At 37.1% G+C, this 22625-nt stretch overlaps 1 pseudogene; it reads right to left on the bottom strand.

Annotated features, from left to right (window-relative positions):
* The window catches only part of LOC149207289 (UDP-glucuronic acid decarboxylase 2-like), a 34293-nt pseudogene extending 20668 nt beyond the window's left edge, over window positions 1-13625 (bottom strand).
* Between the last annotated feature and the right edge of the window lie 9000 nt (window positions 13626-22625).

Genomic DNA, 22625 nt, shown 5'->3' with positions numbered 1-22625 from the left:
GATCACGAGGGTTTCACCAAGGTTGGCAGCAAAAGGAAAGGGGGAAAACGTCCACACAAGAAGGTAAATGAGGACAGACATACAAGACACAACAGCTTCAAGATCCTGGAGGAAGAAGAGGGGAACAAGGAGACAGTCCAGGACATGGAGAATGTAACAAAGGAGGTGGATAAGGTAACTGACATGGAGGAAATCACAGTAAACAACCAGCAAAAGGATGATGATACACTAAGTTTGATGGAGATCAGTAGGGACCAGGAGATGACTCCAAGTTAAGCGAGAACAGAGTACCACGAGCTACAGGAGATTCTGGATAAGAAAAATCTAGATCTAGAGAAATTTCTGGAACAAGGAAAAAACATAGGTGTGGACTCTCTGCCAAAAGAGTATTATGACAGGGTACAACAACTCTTTCTATGGAGGTCACAAGCGAAGGGAGCTGGAGTCAAAAGAAATCATGAAAGCCAGGAGCCAACTGGGGTCAAGATGATGGAGAATTTACAGGCACAATCTCCAAAGAACTTAGGTAGGAAAAGAGGAAGAAAGAGACAGAATGAGCTGCTAAACGAATGTGGAAAACTATTGATTAACTCAGGTAAGATGAAAGATCTTACCAGTTATTCCTTTACTAACCTTTCTTAATGAAGCTTACAACCTGGAACATTAGAGGCATTGGGAATAGAAGGAAACAAAGAAATCTTAGTAACAGAATGAAAGAAGAAAAACCAGACATGGTTTTTATTCAGGAGACAAAATGTTCAATGGACAAGATAAGGAATATTCATAATAAGTGGTGAATCAAATATGATTATTTAGAGGTTAAGGCTAATAACTCAGTGGGGGAATTCTCACGTTGTGGGATCCATAGAAATTTGGAACCTTGGACGCTGAAGCATCCAGGAGCTACCTCTCCTTGATATTTCAACCTATAGGGGATAAGGAGAAATACATGATTACAAATTTCTATGGACCTCAAAAGCAAGCAGACAAACTCAAGCTTCTCACCTCCCTGAAAGATTTAAGAGCAAGACATCCCATTCTGCCCTTGATCGTTCCAGGAGATTTCGATATGATAAGATCTCTTTCAGACAAAGAAGGAGGCACTAGACAACTAGGCAGAGACTTCATGGCCTTTCAGAACTTCATTATGAACATGGGAATAGTGGACACTGAAACAATTAATGGAACCTTCACTTGGAACAACAAAAGGGGAGGGGCTTCTCAAGTTGCTTCCAAACTTGATAGATTTATTATTTCAGAGGACCTCCTTCTCACAGGACCCACCATGACAGCCTCCATTATGCCCTTTGGAGGATCATATCATTGGCCTGTACAGCTGGAAGCCACCTTCATGGGCACACCAAGAAACAGACCTTTCAGGTTTGAAAATGCCTGGCTCTCACACCCTAAATTCACTAGTAACATTGATAAATGGTGGAGAGAGGAGCTGAATATTCAGGGTACAAAAATGTTCATGCTCCAATAGAAACTTAAACATATCAAATCTCGTCTTAAAGCTTGGAACAAAAAGGAATTTGGAGATATCTTCAAAGCCAAAAGAGAAACTGAGCAGAAGCTCCAGGAGATCAATCAGATCAACATCACAGAGGGCTTCACTGAAGAGCGGCAAAAACTAACTGACTCTCTGCAAGAAGAATGGGAGGATTGATGCTTACAAGAGGAAATTTTTGAAAGGCAGAAATCAAGGATACAATGGATTAGAGAGGGAGAAAGAAATACAAAATTCTTCCACAAATCCACTATGGCTCACAGGGCACACAATAGAATCACTAAGATCAAAGATTCTCAAGGTATAGAGCTTGTATCTCACAATGATATGGAATCGGTCCTGGTACAACACTTCTGCAATATTGCAAAGGAGCCATTGGAGGACTGATCTAGGTTCATTGACCATTTTATTCAGTATATCCCTCAGCTGGTTACCAGAGAAGACAACCATAATCTCAACAAGCCAGTATTGGAAGAGGAGGTTAGTGAAGTGATTAATGAAATGCAGAATGGCAAAGCACCAGGCTTGGATGGATTCAATGTAAACTTCTTTAAATCCTGCTAGGAAACTGTCAAACATGACATCCTCGAGGTTGTGGAAGACTCAAGAAGATCCCAAAAGGTACTGAAGGCTCTGAATGCATCCTTCATAGCTCTTATCCCAAAGCAGGAAAATGCCATGACTCCAGAGGGTTTTCGGCCCATAGCCTTATGTAATGTGGTGTATAAAATTATTTCCAAAGTAATAGCCAATCGATTCAAACCACTTCTACCCTTTCTCATCTCAGAGGAGCAAACAGGCTATGTGGAGGGAAGACAAATCCTCAACAATATCATCCAAGCTCATGAGGTGGTACACTCTCTCAAAAGCAACAAACAAGCTGGTATGATCATTTAATTGGACCTAGCGAAAGCCTACGACAAATTAAGCTGGTCTTACATAAGAGCAATTCTAAAAGCCTATGGTTTTGACCAGAATTGCATAAGGTGGGTGATGGCATTAGTTACCACGACCAATTTTTCCATACTACTCAATGGAGCTCCATCTAGGACCTTCACACCCTCCAGAGGACTCAGACAAGGCGATCTGCTCTCACCGTTCCTCTTCATCCTCATGATGGAAGGGCTAGGTAGAGCGTTCAAAATGGCAAATGCTGAAGGACGAATTCAAGGTATCAAACTTACCACGGATGGAGAGGCAAACACTCATCAACAATTTGTGGATGATACAATGTTGTAGGGCATACCCACAATTAGGGAAGCTAGAGCAATCAAAAACATCTTAAATGACTTTGTTATGGCAACAGGCACAGAGGTAAGCCTCAACAAGTCCAAATATTTTTTTTTTTAACACTAATATTGCTATTCAGAGAAACATTACCAGAATTCTTGGATTTCAAAGGGAACAACTACCATCCAAATATCTTGGCATTCCTCTTACTGACAAAGCTCTAAGCAAGAAAGTGTGGGAGCCAATACTAAATAAACTTCAGGACAAGGTCAGAAAATGGACATTCAGGTCACTGAATTTGACAGGGCACCTTGTGCTCACACAGGCGGTCTTGCAGGCCATTCCCATTTTCATGTTTTTAGCTCTTCCTGCTCCTCAAGGTATTAAGGAATAGATAAGAAACATACAAAGGGACTTTCTGTGGGGTGGAGGGGAAGAGAAAAAGAAGTGGGCTTTAGTAGCCTAGGACAAGCTCTGCAAACCAAGAGCCATGGTGGATTGGGGCTTCATGATCCTGAGACCCTCAACGGAGTTTTGGGAGCCAAGCTTTGGTGGAGATGGATTAAGGAACCGAATGCCCCCTAGGCTAAGCTGTGGAAAAAAAAGTATGCCAAGTATTGGCAGGAGAAGGATCACGTTAGAATGTCTGGGCAAATCAGGGGCTCCCATATTTGGAACCTTGCCTGGGATAATAAAAGTATTGTTCAGCAACATTGTTTTTGGGAAATTCGAGCAGGGGACCTTGCTCGATTTTGGGAGGAAAACTGGCAACAAGAACCAAACCTTTATAGGGATGAACTTGCAGCTCTCAAAAGTGACACAAATAGCAAAAGTATGGCTTTGGTAAAAGACTTCTGGACCAAGGAAGGAATAAGGGAAAATGGAGGAAGTGGAAGGATCTAGGACACAGTGATGAAAACCCACTGAAGACCAAGGCAGAAGCTCTCACCCAGGATCTAGATCATAGAAGGATTCTGATATCTTCCTCACCAGATCAATTAAGATGGGGAAAGAATACCGAAGGTAACTTTAACCTCAAAGAGGCTAAACAGGAAGTCACAGGATTTAACTTTGTGAATCCTGATCAAGGCTGGAAGAAACTTTGGCAAAGTCCACATTGGATGAAAATAAAGTTATTCATCTGGCTAGTGCATCAAAGGAAGATCTTAAGTTGGGAGAATCTCCTTAAGAAAGGCTTCATTGGGCCTTCCAAATGTCACCTATGTGGCGCTCATGAGGAGATGATTGAACACCTTCTCAACCTTTGTCCTTTCACTTCAACGGTGTGGGATTGGGTGGCCTACATTTTTAGACAAACTCATAGGGATAGTCTCAGCATATCCAACACTCTTAAGAACTGGAGGAAAAACTTCTCAAGGAATGAGATTGTTAATAAAGCCTGGATTTTGGTTCCAGGATTTGTCATCTGGAATATTTGGGAGGAGTGCAACAGTTGGATATTCAAAGAAAAAAACAAGCATGCCCCAACTCATAATTGATCAAATTCTAAGGCAGCTTAAAGACAAAATAAGAAGCTTGTTGAGGACCCTTCCTAAAGATCCTGCTCTGCCCCAAGAGGAGAGAATTATACTTCACTTGGGTCTCTAGTCTATCAGTCCTCTGGGAATAATAAAGAAAGTAAGCCTAATAAATAAAGGTGTTAACATCTGGAAGCCCCCTCGTTATGGTTTCTTAAAGGTTAATATTGATGGAGCAGCTAAGAGCAACCCGGGATTAGCGGGCTTTGGGATGCCATAAGAGATGATGAAGGACAAATACATAAAATCTTCCATGCCCACTTGGGGAAGGCCACTAATAACATGGCTGAGCTCATGGCATAAGAGAAATTCTTCAAAATCCTGGTGGATTCAAGTTCACACAATGTTATAATTGAAGTGGATTTGGAATTAATTATTAAAGCGGTTAAGAAAATCAGCAATGGAGCCTCTCCAGATAAAGTGTCGAAGCAATGGAAGCTTCTGCGGGTTTTTTACCACATGTACTCTCACCTCCTTAAAACTATCAGATTTATTCATGTGAAAATGAAAGCTAATATGTTAGCGGATCGTTTGGCAAATTAAAGAGTCACCAATCAGGACAGGGATTCTAGGTATGCTTAGGACTTGTTACCTCTAGGAAAATTATGGGAGGACTGTCTCAGTCAGGCAACCCAGGATATGGAACTATGGACTAATAAGATAGATCAAAGGGACTCAGAAAACCAGCGGGTGGATGGGGAACCCCACATGGTCTAACCCGCCTTGGTTCGACTGTTGCCCATAGTCTGGAATTCTTTTGATTGAATGATGAAAGGACTGATTCGGATAGCACCACAGGATGAGGTTTCCATTTTTGTTTTGCTTAGTTGGTGTTTGACTGAGAATTTAGGTGGACGGGATTGGCTCAAGATCTGCTCGTGGGACGGAATTGAAGGACAACACGTGGCAAAAGGAAGTGCTTGGTTTTTCCGCGCAACAACCATTCCAAAACCAAAAGTGGTATATCGGGCGGGGTCCGAATGGTTTATGGTATTTTTGAGATTGGATCTGATTCCATGCGTGGCAGGGTGACGTGAGAGAAATCTGAATCCACGCATGGCAGGGTGAGGTGAGAGAAAACTGCCCTCATCGGGCAGTTAACTCTCGCGCTTCTCGACCTCCCAATATTCATGAAGACCGTTGGATCTTAGTCAGTTAATCAACGGAGGGGACTTGTTTATGCTAGTTGTTCAGACCTGAAAAAATATTAGAGTGGTATGCTTTCAATTTTCGTCGAGTCCATTTGATAGTTTTCAGCTTAGCATGTGGTGAGACCTCTTGTGGACCCACGACGAGTCATTTGTGGCCTTTTGTGACCTTCGGTTCGATGGACTGGTTCTCCAAGGATTTCTAGTTTCATTTGTTGCACAACAGCACTATAAGATGGCCTTGTGCCTTAACTGTCTGGCGGTTCTCCTCGGTTTTCCTGTTTAGGTTTCTCTTGGTTTTGGGTAATTGGTTTGGTTCGGCCTGCCCTGCTAACTGTTGAACTCTCACAGAGCGGGTGCGGTTTCTTGTAAATTATGTATTTTAGCTAAGCTTAATAGAAGGTCCTGCTCTTACCTGATAAAAAAAGACATCCTCTTAATTGAATTGGGAGGGAGCTCAGGAAATTCTATTTAGGTAGCATGGAGAATTGCATAAATTCATCGCTTAACTGACTGAGTGGCCAAGAAAGATATATTGTCATTACCTAAATTATTGGTAATGATACTTTAACAAGAATAAAACTGTTTTGTTTAATTAAAAGAAACGATTACCAAGAAATAGTTACCCTTTGCCTGGAAAGAAAAATATAGAGAGGGGAAGAGGAGCTACTGACTGTAACTGGATATAATCCAGTGTGAAAGATAGAAAGTGCTCGAGGGAGAGTCTGGATATGATTTTTAGACTCGTGGCTGGGATGGGAGACTTTCCGAAATATATTTTCATTGCAGGTTAACAGATAAGTAAGATAGAAAGCTTCTAAAGATTTAATATTGGACTGTAGATATTATTATTGACTTGTAGGTTAAACAAATAAGTAGGATAGAAGGCTTACTTCTGAACTAATAACCATGGAGCTTACGCTAATGCTTAATTGATAATGGATTAATTGAATGGTTACAACATAATTATTTGTTTTACAGAGTAGAAATAGGAATATGCTAATATAAATCCTAGAAAGTATCATTGCGAATATAACTTATCATTAAAATAAAGCGAATCGTAAATATCCTTTCTGGAAAACTTCATATTAACCATAAATATTAGTAGAACAGAAGATTAAAGTTCATCCAAATACTAAACAATTCCCTATTTTGAGTTAAGCAAAAAAGCTAACCATAACATGGCAGTGAAACCTTTGGTAGAGCTTATCATCAAAGGTTATACGTAATGAATAATCACTATATAATGAATAGTAGGTAACACTACAAGAATTTTTGGCAATAAACTATCACAATTGATTAAGTACATTTTACATAACATAAATGTTGCATAACTGTCGCAGGATATCGATCCACAAGGAAATTGGGAACAATGTATTTACTTCATATTAACACAGTAATAAATTGAAAGCGTGTATTCCTAAACTAGGAGAAATTGATGAAGCGGTCGATGCTATCAGAAAAGCCGAATATAGGCATTCTTGGCCTCTCCTTCAAATAATTAAGAAAGTTATTACAATCCATCCTTCAAATCAAAATGGAAACAATTTCATAGTCCTTAAACAAACTACTGACAATTGCCAAGTATAAATATTCAATTCACATAGCTTTACATTTCAAAAAAAGGAACTATTGACAGTTGGAGCTTGTCATATGACCAGACAAAGCAAAAGAAACTAGTATATATATTAATAACTTAAACCCGTTTATAAGGAGAAAACCCTCCAAAGAAACCCTTAAACAACTAAGCCCAGAACAGTAACAACAAAAGATTTAGCTCCAATGTGTAAATCAACCAGGACACTGTGAGATATTAAGGGTTTAATGGCCATGGTCTTGAACTTCAAACCTTCCGAGAATAAGCGTACCTGTAATAGAGGTCGAAAATCAGTAGATACAAATTGAGCTAGAACCTTTCATTCATATACATAAGCAGAATGATACTCTAGGAGGGTTCTTACCTGATTTAAGAACATATCGTCGGTGAATTGCCTACCTGTAGACCAACGATTGGACTCAGTTACGAATTAAAAAGCTTAGTGAAATAAAAAAATGGATTAGAAGAAAAACCTTTTCTAAATAGTGACTGGAATGAAAACTGTTGCAATGAAATTTCGCTGCGAAAGGGTTACCTTTCTCAAATGGTTCATGGTGCTTTTTGTCTCTGATGACCTCCCGAACCTCTTGGGCCATCTATGTATAATAGTGATGGAACTTTAGAACAAGTTTAAGGTAGAAACCCCATACAAACGTCAAACCCTCAAAACTGAGCAAATGAAACTCACTGCCTACCAATCTCTATGGCATACCTGCGCCGATAGGTTCAACTGTCTCTATTGTTTCAAACCACAAATTAAAATGTCTCTATTATTTCAAACCATAGAGAACGCAACATAATGTTGGTGGCTTTTGACAGACCCGGCCATCGCAGAGCAACGCGAGACACAGGAGCAATCGTAACAATTAAACCTACAAGGCTTGGGTGCGAAGAGTTGGTTAGAGGACCAAACCCTACCCTTACTTCGTCGTCAGATTGCCAGGGCTCTACGAGACACAGGAGCAACCGTAACAATTAAACCTTCAAGGCTTGAGTGCGAAAAATTGGTTAGAGGACCAAACCCTACCCTTACTTTGTTGTCAGATTTCCAGGTTAAGATCAACAGTGGTAGAATGAAATAGATGGCGAGATCGAACACGAGTATTGTCCCAGGGTCCAATTGCTCATTGCATGTTACCACGTACAAGAGCCAATACAACATAATATGCCCTAAATAAATGTGCACAATTAAGGAGGAGGGTCCCCATCTAGATTTCCTCACCTGTTCATTTAACTTAACATATATTGACATATAAGACTATCCGGATTCCATAAGTAAATTTAAATGATATTTATGTGTATCCGTTTGTTACCAGCGGTCATTACATAATGCCTAATAGTTGTATGTTAATGTAACTAATTTTTTTTTATTGATGTATTTTGTAAATCTCTTTTATAAAATTGTCATATAATTGTTACATGTGCTCTACTGAAAGACACGATTTGGTTTGAAGGTGCTGAAACTATGCATGAAAGAAACGTTGTGATGATCATGAAAAGTGCAGTAGTAGTAAATATTGTGTTCATCATTTCCATCTTCTATGACTTCAATTTTGATGGAGCAGAAGATGGAAATAATGTTCGCATTATTTTCTTTGCATATTATCCCGCGGAAAATTAAAAAAAACTAGTGTCAGGACTCTCAGCTTCAAATATCAAGAATCGCATAGATATCAAGAATGGCATAATTCATCCCAACCGTTGCTGTGCTCTACATTGATATTTAAGTTCAGTGGATTGATTGTGTTTGTAAATTACAATACAACTAGATTGATTGTCGCTATGCGTACATATTATTATGTGAGCTTTTAAGGAAAAAAATTATTATGTTGGTTATTTTTGTATTTTTTATTATTTTTGTTTTTTTTGCAATTAAAGTAATTTTGTTTGGAGTCGCTCTCAAGTATATATAGTCTTGTTTATAGACCATAAAATTTGTAAAGGCAAAATATCCCCACTTAACTATTACACCACATCTTATTTATTCATGTTATTTACTCGAATAGTCAAATCGTTTACAGCTTAAACAACCTAAGAAACTCCAAGTTTGGTAGGCTAATGGCTCTTTTTCATTAGTAATTTTTAGGGCTCCCTTTCATTAGTTTTTATTTATCTGTAAATCAAGAATTTCTTTTTAATTTCTCAATATATTTATATATATCAAATTTACTTTTTGATATATAAACATAGTTTTATTATAAACATGCTATATATATATAAACATGTTTTCTTTCTTTTCTTTTTATTATATGTCCACAAGACTGATGGACATGCTGTTACTCGTGGAAATGATTGTCCATGGGAGATTCTCGCATTTGACAGGAATTTTGCCCATCATAGGGCATTTTTTTCATATTTGACGTTCATAATTTTTTAATGACCGTTTCTCTCAACGTGTTTGTAGTTGTGCAAAACATATTATTGACGGTTGATATTTTTATCAAACGTCATTTATACCCTTTCCCATTAAACTAAGGAAATTTCCAATATATAGTCACAGTCGCAAATGTCAGCGAAGTCTAGCGGGTAGACTTGACCTGTCACGAATTTCGGGAGTTACTTAACTGCATATTCACCCACATAGCCTACATATGAATATCAGATACCTTCTAAATCTGGTTAATCTAGCTTTGCGTGCAAAAAAAATGGTTAGGACTCAGAATAAGGGACCATGTCTAAACAAGTGAAATAAAATCATTGCAGGGGAACGATATGACATTCAATAGGCATGCAAACGCCATAAATACATGATAATGAGAGGTGTGAGGGAGTGGCTCAATTCATTCATTTAACTCTGTTTTACATGTCAATCCTGATGCAACCTACATGCAATCACAACCAACTAGAATAAGCTTCGAAATTGCTATGTGGCTGCATTCAGAGCAAAATAGGATTATAAGATTTTTTCCACAAAAACAAAATTCCAACGACGTGAAAGGCCCCTGCATATTCCAACCATGCTTCTCCAAGATTTTGTATGTTTTTAAAAGATTTATTGCCATCAGTTGACATGGACGATATGATCATCTCCCGTGAGGATTTTTAATCCATTGGCGAGTTGGTGTTGTGGATACCATATATGAAGATCATGAAGAAACCATTGTTCATCAAACTCTTTAGGGGATGCGATTAATAACGCAGGCCACAATGGCAAGAATCTGGCTTTCCCCAATGGTGGCGCCTACATTTTACTCAAAAACAACCATTATGACACTTGATATGCAGTTAATCAAGATATTCTACGACGAAGCGTCTGGTCATGGGGTGAAACCACAGGGTTTACAATAATTATTATAGTGTACGATAAAGGCCACAGTTTCAAGATTCACAAGTTTATTTTCAGCTCAAAATTGACTGAATTTCAATTTCATTAAGTTGTTCTGAACACTAACTTTTTGTAATGCTGGAAACAAAAGATTTTAACGTCCTTATCTTTTGTTATTGTTTTGAATGGCTAGTTTCCCTTGGTTTCAAGAAGAAATTCCTTGAAGAGGCAACTAATGGAAGGGAATGAGATTTATCTCCCACAAGCCTTCGCCAGCGGGGCGAAATTTTTTGAAATGGTAGAAGCTTACTGTTATGGTTCCTCGATCCTCATGAATCCTTTCAGCATTGCTACTCTAAGATGCACAACTGAGTTTTTGGATATGACAAAAGAGTATTGCAGAGGTTATCTTTGCAAACAAAGTGAGTTTTATTTCAATCAAGTAATATTAAAAAAAACCAGGAAGACAAGCTTGAAGTTCTCTAAAACTATAAAAAATTTCATCCCTTGTATGAAGAAATGCGTATTGTAAAAAACTGCATTGAGGCTATTTCTATGAGGATACTAATGGGTCTTTTTGAAACAAGATATCAACTAAACGAAGGCATTTCTGTGGAAAGTTGTGAGGCCTCATGGATAAATTATCTGTGGACACTGCTGTTTGATTATTTTGGACAGATAATCGCCTTTATTCGAAGGTTGCAAATGAAGAGAAATTCATTGGTCGAGCGCTATTGTTTTATGTAGAGATAAAAATCAGACTTGAATTGAAAAAGAAGGAGTTTCACCTCACAAGTGAGTATTTCACCTGGAGACTGCACTCAAACTCCTAAAATCTAGGAACAAATCCTAAATTAAGGAGATACGTTACAACTGGTGTAACCATTTCTCCATTAATACAAAATAATATTAATTATTTTCAACTCCCCCCCTTAATGGAGAGAGGATTATCCTGAACTCCTAACATCCCTCTAAACAATTCAAACTTTACACGCCCAAGAGGCTTAGTAAAAATATCAGCCATGTTATCACAAGTTTTACAATATTCAACACATATCTCTTTTGATAGTAGTTTGTCTCGATCAAGCAGAGCTACAGTGCTCTACTTTTTGTTGCTCCATGCTATGACCCTGGATCCAATGCTGCATGCATAACCTGTGATAGATCTTTTATCATCCAAGTTACCTACCTAATCGGAATCTGAAAAAACCTGCTAGAATAACATCAGAAGTGTCAATGTACAAAATGCCATAATTAGTAGTACCACTAAGATGCCTCAACACACTTTTTGCTGCGACCCAGTCACTTTCGAGTGGTTTTGACATGAACTGGCTCAACACATTAACTGAATATGTACATGGTTGCATCCACCTCTTTAGTACCATCGTCGCTAGTCAACTTTAAGTTCTGCTGTAATGGTGTTGCTGTTGATCTGCACTGCTCCATTTCGAACCTTTCCAGCAAGCTTCTGGCATACTTCCCTTGAGTAAGAAAGGTTTGTCTAGAGTCTTTCCATACCTCCAATCCCAAGCAATAATGAAGGTTTCCGATGTCTTTCCATCTCATACACTTTTGACATTGATTTCTTTGATCAGATTGTTAGCATTGCCTGTTATGATCATATCATCTACATACAAAGAAATCAAAATAATTTGCCTCTGTTTATTAAACTTGGTATACAGATTTGGATCATTCAAGCTCCTACGAAAGCCATGCTGTACAAAAAATGAGTCAATTTTCTCATACCACAACCTGGGTGCCTGTTTTAAACCATAAAGTACCTTTTTCAATTTACACACAAGATGTTCCTGCTCCTTTTTCACGAAACCTTCAGGCTATACTAAATAAATTTCTTCCTTCAAGTCACCATTCAGAAATGCAGACTTAACGTCTAGCTGGTGTAGATGCCATTTGTGTTTTGTTGCTAAGGAAATTAGCATTCTAATGGTGTTTAATTTGGCTACAGGAGCAAAGGTGTCATCGAAATCTATTCCCTCTTGTTGTGAGTAACCCTTTGCTACCAGTGTAGCTTTAAGTTTTTCTATACTCCCATCTGCATTTATTTTTGGTTTATACAGCCATTTTCATACTATGGGGGTTTTACCTTCAGGCAATTCAACCAAATACCAAGTATGGTTTCTATTTATTGATTCTATTTCCTCATACATTGCAGCCCTCCATGCATCAGATTTACTTGCTTCCTCATAATTTGCAGGTTCTACAATGTTTAAAAACTTTGACATTAATGCATAGTCTTTCAATTTAGAAGGTAATCGAGTATTCCTACTTGATCTCCTTGGTAGGGGACTTACCTCAAATCTGTTTATTTCAGCCTTTTCTGGGCTTGCATTATTGATTACATTTCCTGTTACTTCTTCTTCTTGTTTCTGCTCTTGCTCTTCATCTTCCTTACTATTTTCTTCCATTAGCAATGGAATGTCCCAATCACTGTTAGAGTCATCCTTTCCTTCTTCAACTTGTTCTAGTTCTAACATTGTAAATTCCCCATGATTCCCAAGATTGAAAGGACCAACATGTTCGCCCTCCATAAGTCGCATAAGGCCTTCAACCAGATCAGAAATGAACTGGAAGCTTCGTGTTTGTTCCCCATTTCCATAGACTGTCAAAGGCTCCTTGCGCTAAGCATGAGAAACAAAATTACTTGCAACCCGACCATCATCGCGGCACATTCGCGGACCATATGTATTGAAAATTTGAGCAATCTGAACCTCAACATTTGCCCCAACATGCTTGGCAAGTCTGGATATGTTCAAGATTCCCACATCATTAGTTTTGACATTCTTCATAGGATTGTGTTTGTAATGCATAAGCGAAGTGGGGCAAGCCTCCAAAAATAAGGGTTCCACAACATCATGCCTTATCCGTTCAATCGGATTGCCAAAATGATGCAAAACATTCTCCTTCCTTCCTGTGAAGAAATTGTCGACAACAATAACACTGTCGCCCCTTTCCATGAGCCTGTCATGTAGATGACTGCCAACAAAGCCAACTCCACGTGTCACGACAACTCGCAGGGACTTTCTCTTCAAACCTAGGGCACTTTAGCCCCCGAATTCACCATCAAACCTGAATGATACTGCGCAAACCGAGAAACAGGCGTCTCATAAACAAACCGATGAGGTTTTTTGGGCACAAACCTTCCATTTTCATTAACATTAGAAGCAAAAAAACCAGGCTGAAGGATAAAGATAGTCGATAAGATGGCGATTCCTATCAAAATAAACAGCAGCCGCTGCTCCCTGAGCAAATAATCTACTGGCCTGATAATAGACCACGTCTTTTCTGGCTTAAGAGAGTACTCATCACTGTTATTCATATTGGACTGATAAAACTTCTGATCCTCTAATGAATAAGTCTGCAATGACCCACCACTGGGAAAGTCTGATCTGCTGCCACCAAACAGATCAGGAACTCCAATGCACCACCACCGGGCAAATCCGATCTGCTACCACCGAATAGATTAGGAACTCCAATGCGCCGCCACTGGGAAAATCCGATCTGCTACGACCAAACAGATGAGGAACTCCAATGCGCCACCACCGGGCAAATCCGATCTGCTGCCACCGAACAGATCAAGAACTCTAATGCGCCACCACCGGGTAAATCCGATCTACTGCCACCGAGTAGATCAGGAACTCCAATGCACCACCACTGGGCAAATCCGATCTGCTGCCACCGAGTAGATCAGGAACTCTAATGCGCTACCACCGGGCAAATCCGATCTGCTACCACTAAACAGATCAGGAACTCCAATGCGCCACCACCGGGAAAATCTGATCTTCTGCTAGTGAACAGATCAGGAACTCCAATGCGCCACCACCGAGCAAAATCGATTTGCAAAAAAATTACAGATTTTCCAAAGAGAAAGAGGCTGGTGCTTCTCGATGGCAAAATACTCGCGCCGAAAAAAAAAGCGATGCATCTTATGAAATTGGCGCGATTAAGGCCTGATTTTCCACGCCAATAGCACTTTCTGGTGCACTGGAGCGACTATATCTCTCAAATCCACGCCAAATGGCACTACTGTTTCTTAATAAATCACGCCAACCCTTCGTTCCGCTCAAAAATGGCGCGACTGTTTGCGACGAAACCTTCCATTTTCATTAACATTAGAAGACAAAAAACCAGGCTGAAGGATAAAGAAAGTCGATGCGATGGCGATTCCTATCAAAATAAAGAGTAGTCGCTGCTCCCCGAGCAAATAATCTACTGGCCTGATAATAGACCACGTCTTTTCTGGCTTAAGAGAGTACTCATCACTGTTATTCATATTTGACTGATAAAATTTCTGATCCTCTAATGAATAAGTCTGCAATGAGCCACCACTGGGAAAGTACGATCTTCTGCCACCAAATAGATTAGGAACTCCAATGTGCCACCACCGGGCAAATCCGATCTGCTACCACCGAACAGATTAGGAACTCCAATGCACCGCCACTGGGAAAATCCGATCTGCTACCACCAAACAGATCAGGAACTCCAATGCACCACCACCGGGCAAATCCGATCTGCTGCCACCGAACAGATCAGGAACTCCAATGCGCCACCACCAGGTAAATCCGATCTGCTGCCACCAAACAGATGAGGAACTCCAATGCGCCAGCACCGAGAAAAATCGATCTGCAAAAAAATTACAGATTTTCCAAAGAGAAAGACGCTGGTGCTTCTCGACGGCGAAATACTTGCGCCGAAAAAAAAGCGATGCATCTTACGAAATTGGCGCGATTAGGGCTTGATTTTTCGTGCCAATAGCACTTTCTGGCACACTGGCGTGACTATATCTCTCAAAACCATGCCAAATGGCACTACTGTTTCTTAATAAATCACGCCAACCCTTCGTTCCGCTCAAAAATGGCGCGACTGTTTGCGACGAAACCGCGCCAACCCTATTTTCCGCTCAGAGATGATCAGTCATCTGAGACCTGTCTTCAGGTGTTACTGCAGTCCACCAAATTATACGAATGCTTCTATACACTCCATCGCCACTACAGTGTTGTAATCAATGATGCATCCTAAAAAAAATTAAGGCTATCCCTACTCTGTGCTCTGATACCAAGATAAAAATCAGACTTGAAATGCAAAATGAGTTGCAGCTCACAGGTGAGTACTGCACCTGGAGACTGCACTCAAACAAGGAGAACTCTCTCCGTACACTCTACATCCATCAAATGAGAAATTACATCATTAAGTACATTACTAGAGATCAGGAAGTTGCAACCAAACTCCTAAACTCTAGGAACAAATCCTAAATTAAAGAGATACGTTACAACTGGTGTAACCATTTCTCCATTAATACAAAAAAATATTAATTATTTTCAACTCGTAGATCGCTGGATCATAGAAATTTTGAGGGTCGGTGATTACAATAGTAATCTTCATGAAAAGTCTTTGGATTGTAGAGATCAGGTGTTTTCAAGATCCGAAAGGAAAGGCGTTATTGAGTCCATCGTCAGGGTTCAACCAGCAGACAATGATGTTCTTCCTATCAGCTTCTTATTTGTGATTATTCGTTGTGCGCTCGCTTGGACCTCCAGCTTCGGGTGTCGTGCTCAGCTGGGAAAAATAATAGTTACACAATTGGAACAAGCTACAATCAAAAGAATAGTTACACAATTGGAACAAGCTACAATCACTTATTTCCTGCTTCCATTAAAAACATACTAAGAATAAGTTTTTGCTTCCAGGTCCGAAATTAACAGTATGCAACATATTGTTTCTCATTATACAACTAGTTCACAGCAATCAAATATCAAAACATGCAGCATGAATTCCTACGTTTAATAGAGAAACAATTTAGAAGATTCTTTCTTCAAAGAAGGGATCAAAGGCAACCTCTGCAGCACGAATCCCTACGTTTCTGTCATCGCAAATATCTGGGATGAATACCTCGCCGAAATCGCCTTTGATCCTATGCTTTATCCATTTATATTTTTGAAACTTATTCGGACTGTACCGTCATCAACTCGCCTTTCGCATGATTGACCTCCATTTAAAAAAAAATCAAAATTTCACCTCTATTTAAAAAAAATCAAATTTCTTTTCACTTTACTTTCTTTATTTTGTTTTCATGGTTAGATCTTTCACTGTCAAGATTCTTTTACTTGAATATTTTAGAACAAGATGTTTTGTTTTTTTTTTTCTTTAGCGTTTTCTTGTCTTAGTGGAAGCTCCAATATTTTAAGTTCAAAATATTAAAATCTATATTAAAGCTAATGCCATTGACAGATAGTTTTATAATTTCTGCAATGCTCAAAAATGTCTTTTTGCATGGGTTTATCAAATTCACAGAAAGTGAGATTCCCTGGAAGAGTTGTGTAAGATTCCATAATATTCCTCAACTACGCAATTTTCTGCAGGTAATGAATATCAATTCTGATCTGTCTTCTCTGATCAAGCTTCATAACGGAGGTGTGAAGCTCTAACTATTTCTGGCAATCAACACAGACAAAGAATAAAGTATATATAGATTTTCCTTTAGCAGCGCTTGTCATCCACAATCGTACCACACACTTTATTTTTCTATTTTCAACGTATATCTCAAAGTTCCTTTTATGGACTTGGCTACGAAAGCATCCGACATACATCTCAATGTTATTTTTATCCACAATAGTCCATTCAAACCAGTCGTTTCTATTTCTTTTATATACAGAGTTATACGGGGAAATTTATATATATATATATATATATATATATATATATATATATATCTTTGTGAATGTTTTAACACAATTGGCATTGTAGTGTTTCCATTAATGTTAACAAATGTATGAGTTTTATGCTTTGTATGATGTTTACAGTTTTATGGTTATGAAGCTGAGCTACAAATGGAGTTAAAGAAACACTTACATGAGGTGACTCTCATGATTGGTTGAGGAAGGTTTACAGAGAACAGGGAGGTGTTATTGAGACTTTTCAAGGATTGGATAAGTTTGGTAGGTGTTGGAGAAGGTGTGTTAGATGTTTGGAGCAGATTCACTAGGGTTTGATTGTGTTTTGGGCTGAAAAATAGGGTAACTCACAATAGAGAAACCTTTGTTATAACTCACTTTGCCAATGGACAACTTGCATTACTCCTAGATTGAATTTCCTCGATTCTATGCACACTCTAGTGAATTCCAAGGGCATTTACTATGGTTTTTGCCCATGTAATTTGGTAGATAATTTCGACTTGAGTTAATCTTCATTCTTGAAGGTGATCAAGTCAAATATGATGAGGAGTATTATTGAGTATTGATTTCATCTTCCATTACTGATAGAGAGTGTGTAATACATGGGTTGGATTGAGAGAGAATGTTAGCTATAGTATTACATAGATAATGCGCATATCAGAGCTCAAATTTGAAGCATATTTTAGAGGATGATGGAGTTATTGTATTTCTATGTGCTTAACATGTTTGTGATGTAGATTATATTGCTCTGAATATTATGTTTTTGATATGGAGAGGAGGATATTGTTGTAGTTTCTTTAGTAGAGACTTTGGATCAGAGTTCAGATTACTAATATGTGTGTGTTGCACTGGTTCCATTGGAGATTTTATTATTGTAGTGTCTTTGGATATGTATTGTTTGTCTGCTAGAGTATGGCAGTGATGGCTGAGTGTGAAGTTTAGATTATTATTGTATGTTTCTGTGGTGTTTGAGTTCCATAGGAGATTGACTGTGTTGAGGTGATGTATTGATTGTGGCTGAGATTGTGTTCCATAGTTTTGTATGCAGATTGGTTGTTTTATTATATATTTCATTCGATTGTATGAGCATAGTGGTTAATGTGAGTCTAATATGAAAATTTATGAAATGAACCTCAGAAGTGTTTGAATGAAGAAATTGTGGATCCAGTATGAAACGTTGTGAAACATGGTCAATGAAAGAGCTTGAAGGTTAGGGTCTTGAGTGAACAATTGGTGTCTTGCATATTAAGGGTGTAGCAACATCCTTCACGTAGTATCATAAGAACTTGGGAGTGCTGGCTTCCATTCAGTGGTGGTTGGGTAACACTTATTGGGAGTGGTGGGTTGCGATAAGTGGTTTCTTGCAAAGTTGAGGGAGTCATGGATTACTGCTGGTGGTGGCCTGCAAAGTCCATATAGGTTGTTTCCTAGAGTGAGTAACATCTCACATGTTTGACAAGTTCTAGCTTGCGCACTAGTAGTGCCCGATGACTATGTAAAAGAAGAATTTTATAATAATAGAAGAGCAAAGGAAAACATTGGATGATGGTTTTCTCCCTTTGGGTTTCCACCTTACATCTGGTGCCCCTTATGTGTGATATTTTTTATGGTTGTTATTATGGTTACTTGCTTTGATGTTCTCATGGTTATGTGCTTAGATATTTTGTTTATGGTTCATACTTATGCATAGATCTTGTTATCTGTTATGCTACTAATGAATGCATGAATCAAGGTTTCTGATAAAAAAATACAAAAAAATGGTAAAATTGGTCATAAGTCACAATAATGATTCATGACCTTCCCCGCCACACTCTGCCCCTCCCTCTCTCAATATTGTTCAAGGTTTCCAACAATACCTAGGTATGGTTTTCAAGAATTTTTATTATTATTATATATATATATATATATATATATATATATATATATATATATATATATATATATATATATATATATATATATATATATAGATATATATGAATGGTTTGGACTTAATAGTTTGTGAATATTTCTATTAGTATACACAATCTAACTTGTGAAATTAAAAGTTTCCAAACACTTTTTCTATTCCAAAACTTATGTGGTGTTTGAGATCTCCACTCTCAACATTATATAAATTAAATTGTTATTGATAAATTAAATATCACATAACCGTTTTTAATGACTATTAATATTTATTAATAAATTAATTTATATAACTATACTAGTTTAAATATTTAAAACTATATTTAAAATTAATTATTAAATAATTTTTATATGTATTACTAATGTACAAAATTTCTTCGCATTAATAATGAAAAGTTACCAACAATGATAATGAATACAGATATATCATTTTACTAATCCTATTTCAAAATGTAAAAAGCATTTTCAATCCTAAATAATAAATTTTACAAAAATTACAACATATCCCTTTATAAGAGCTTTATTATTTACCACCTTTAATGAGGAATGAATGCTTAATTTTCGAGATTATTCTAAAAATGAATAATCCCTAACCAATACAAGTGAAATTCATTATTATGATTATCAAGCAATATTTTTCTATGAGATCACATTAACAAATTTAACCATTAACAATTAATAAATTTTTCATTCTTCTGTAATATTTTATGTAATCACCCACATTTTTCATTTTTCTGTAATATTTTATGTAGTTTTACTATAACAACATATGTGCAACAATGTACAGAGGACAAAATGTTCAAACATTTGTCATCCTGGAAACATTATTTTTAGCATGTTTTGGCCTATAAGTATATACATTTGTCCAGCTGGAAACATTATTTTTAACTTATTCTAGTCTATACATATATTATATATGAAAATTTTCAATCTCCTCTCACTAAAATACTCGAATTCTATTTTTATTACAATTTCTAGATCCAAAAAAATAGAATGAGTTTGATTAAAATTAAAAAGTAATATTTGTTTTCCATTTTTTTAACTTAAGTAAATAAAAATAAAAATACAACTAACATTAGTTAGTTTTCAAACTAGTTTTATTATAATTTCCAGATCCAAAAAAATAAGATGCCTCACTAAAAATAGAAAACAAATATTTGGTTTTCATTTTTTTAACTTAATTAAATAAAAATAAAAATACAACACAACAATTAGTTTTCAATCAATCATCAGGATTTTAGGAGAAGCCATTTATTGTTGTGCACCTCACTACCATACTCAAAAGAAACTAGCATTATAGAAGTCAACAAACAAAATAAATAAATTTAACATACCATGAATTTGGATATATTACTAAGTCTTGGGCAGGCTCCTTAGTTATGAAGTTCCTTATTTAACAAGGTTGTCAACCTAAAAATCTTCTTAAAACAATTGCGAGAACATCATGCAAAAAATTGGAGAGAAATCAAAGAAAATGTTTTTAAAATTTTGATTCATAAATAAATCTAATATCTTAGAAATGTTTTATCTATTCCAATTTTGAAAACTCAAAATCTTCAACTTCCCATTCTAGAAAACTACCAAATAACATTAAACCTCTTTTGATCTATCCACTGCAATTTTGAAAATTCAAAATCCTCAACTTCCGAAAATTACCAAATAACATAAAACTGCAAAACACATAATAGATTAGCTGCTCACCAAGCTGGTTGGAAGAAATCACGCCTTAATTTACTTCAAAATTTTGTGAAGGGTTGTATACCATATCAAAATTTACGTATAACTTGTAAGTATTTTTCAAGTTTTACAATAACTAACTACATAAGTAAATAAAGCAACCACGCCTTAATTTACTTCAAAATTTCCTGAGGGACTGTATACCATATCAAATTTGACATAACTTGTATGTATTTTTCAGGTTTTACAATAAATAAAGAGTACATACCTCATAGGCTGATACCACTAGTATCACCAATTTAGTAGTTTTGATCGAGAAATCATGTCATATTCAGAGGCTAACAAATTCAACACTGCAGTAGGGTAAAAATAAATTCAAAAGAAACCACGCCTTAATTTACTTGGGGTAAAAACGAATTCAAAAGCAACCACACCTTAATTTACTTCAAAATTTCGTGAGGGGTTGTATACCATATCAAATTTTACATAAATTGTAAGTATTTTTTAGGTTTTACAATAAACTAATCGCATCAATAAATAAAGGGTACATACCACGAGTCTAGCAGTTTTGAACGAGAAAGCATGCCATATTCAGAGGCTAAAAAATTCAACATTGCAGGATAAAAACAAAATCAAAAGCAACCACACCATAATTTACTTCAAAATTTCCCCAGGGCTATATACCATATCAAATTTTACATAACTTGTAAGCATTTTTCAGGTTTTACAATAAACTAACGGCATATGTAAATAAAGAGTACATACCTCATGGGCTGCTATCGAAGATGTAACAAAGTTGGCCATTATGCTGAAGATTGTCGAACTTCACTTAATAAAATTCCCGAGTTTCAGCAGCATTCAACACAATTTTCCAATGATCAAGATGATGATAACTTAGAATATGTTTTTACTTCCTCACCAGCATCACAACTTTCATCCCATCTTAGAAATGACTATGAAGATGCCTAGATCTTGGATTCCGGGGCAACTCAGCACATGACTTGTCGACGTGATTTTTCTGGAATTTTCAAGATTGCCAACTTAATTCCATTTTTCTTGCTGATGATACAAAACATACTCCTTATGGAAAAGGAGTAGTAAAAGTTTTTCTCCCTGGCATTGGAGAAAAAATGATTTCCAATGTATGGTATGTACCGAGTTTTAAGAAAAATTTGCTCTCTTTAGTCACGATTCGACAAGCAGGACATCAGGTGATTATGGAAGATGGTTTAGTCAAGATTAATTCAGTCAAACAGAACTTGAAAACAGTCATGACAGGTTATGAAGATGGAAAATTGTTACGGATGAAAGGGACAGTTATTCCAAGGCATTTTGATTTTGCAGGGGCAGTGACTACAGGTATTTCACCTATAAGACTATGGCATGTAAGATATGGACATTTGAATTTTGAGAGTCTTTCTCAATTGCAGAAACAAGGAATGGTTAAAGGACTTCCCACTTTCAAAAGGGAAAATGCAAAATGTGAAGCTTGCATTTATGGCAAACAAAATTGAGAAAGTTTTCCAACAAGTTCATGGCGTGCAAACAGGAGGCTACAACTAGTTCACAGTGATGTTTGTGGACCACTACAAACTTCCTTTGGTGGATGCAAATATTTCTTACTATTCATTGATAATTTCAGCAGAATGACTTGGGTTTAATTTTTGAAGAACAAGTCAGAAGCATTTGATAAATTTAAAAATTTTGGCCAACTTGTTGAAAATGAAGTCAAAGAAAAGATAGGTACTCTCAGGACAGATAATGGGGGAGAATTCACTTCAAATGAATTCAAAACTTATTGCACTGAAAATGGCATAAGACGACATCTTACTAATGTTTACACTCCATAGCAAAATGGAGTAGTCGAAAGAATGAATCGCACTTTGTTAGGAATGGCGAGATCCATGTTAACTTTCAAGAGGTTAAGTCCAACATATTGGGCAGAAGCAATACATACAACTGTCTACTTAAGAAACAGATCTCCAACTGCTTCTTTAGATGGAATCACAGCTTATGAAGCTTGGTTTGGTTTCAAACCTTGAGTTAAACATCTTAGAGTTTTTGGG

The sequence above is a fragment of the Pinus tabuliformis genome, chromosome 1_2, assembly GCF_031772625.1.
Source record: "Pinus tabuliformis cultivar Carrire ecotype Pingquan chromosome 1_2, CPIR1, whole genome shotgun sequence".
In the NCBI taxonomy this organism is placed as follows: domain Eukaryota; kingdom Viridiplantae; phylum Streptophyta; class Pinopsida; order Pinales; family Pinaceae; genus Pinus; species Pinus tabuliformis.
This window is presented reverse-complemented; position numbering and strand designations above follow the sequence as displayed.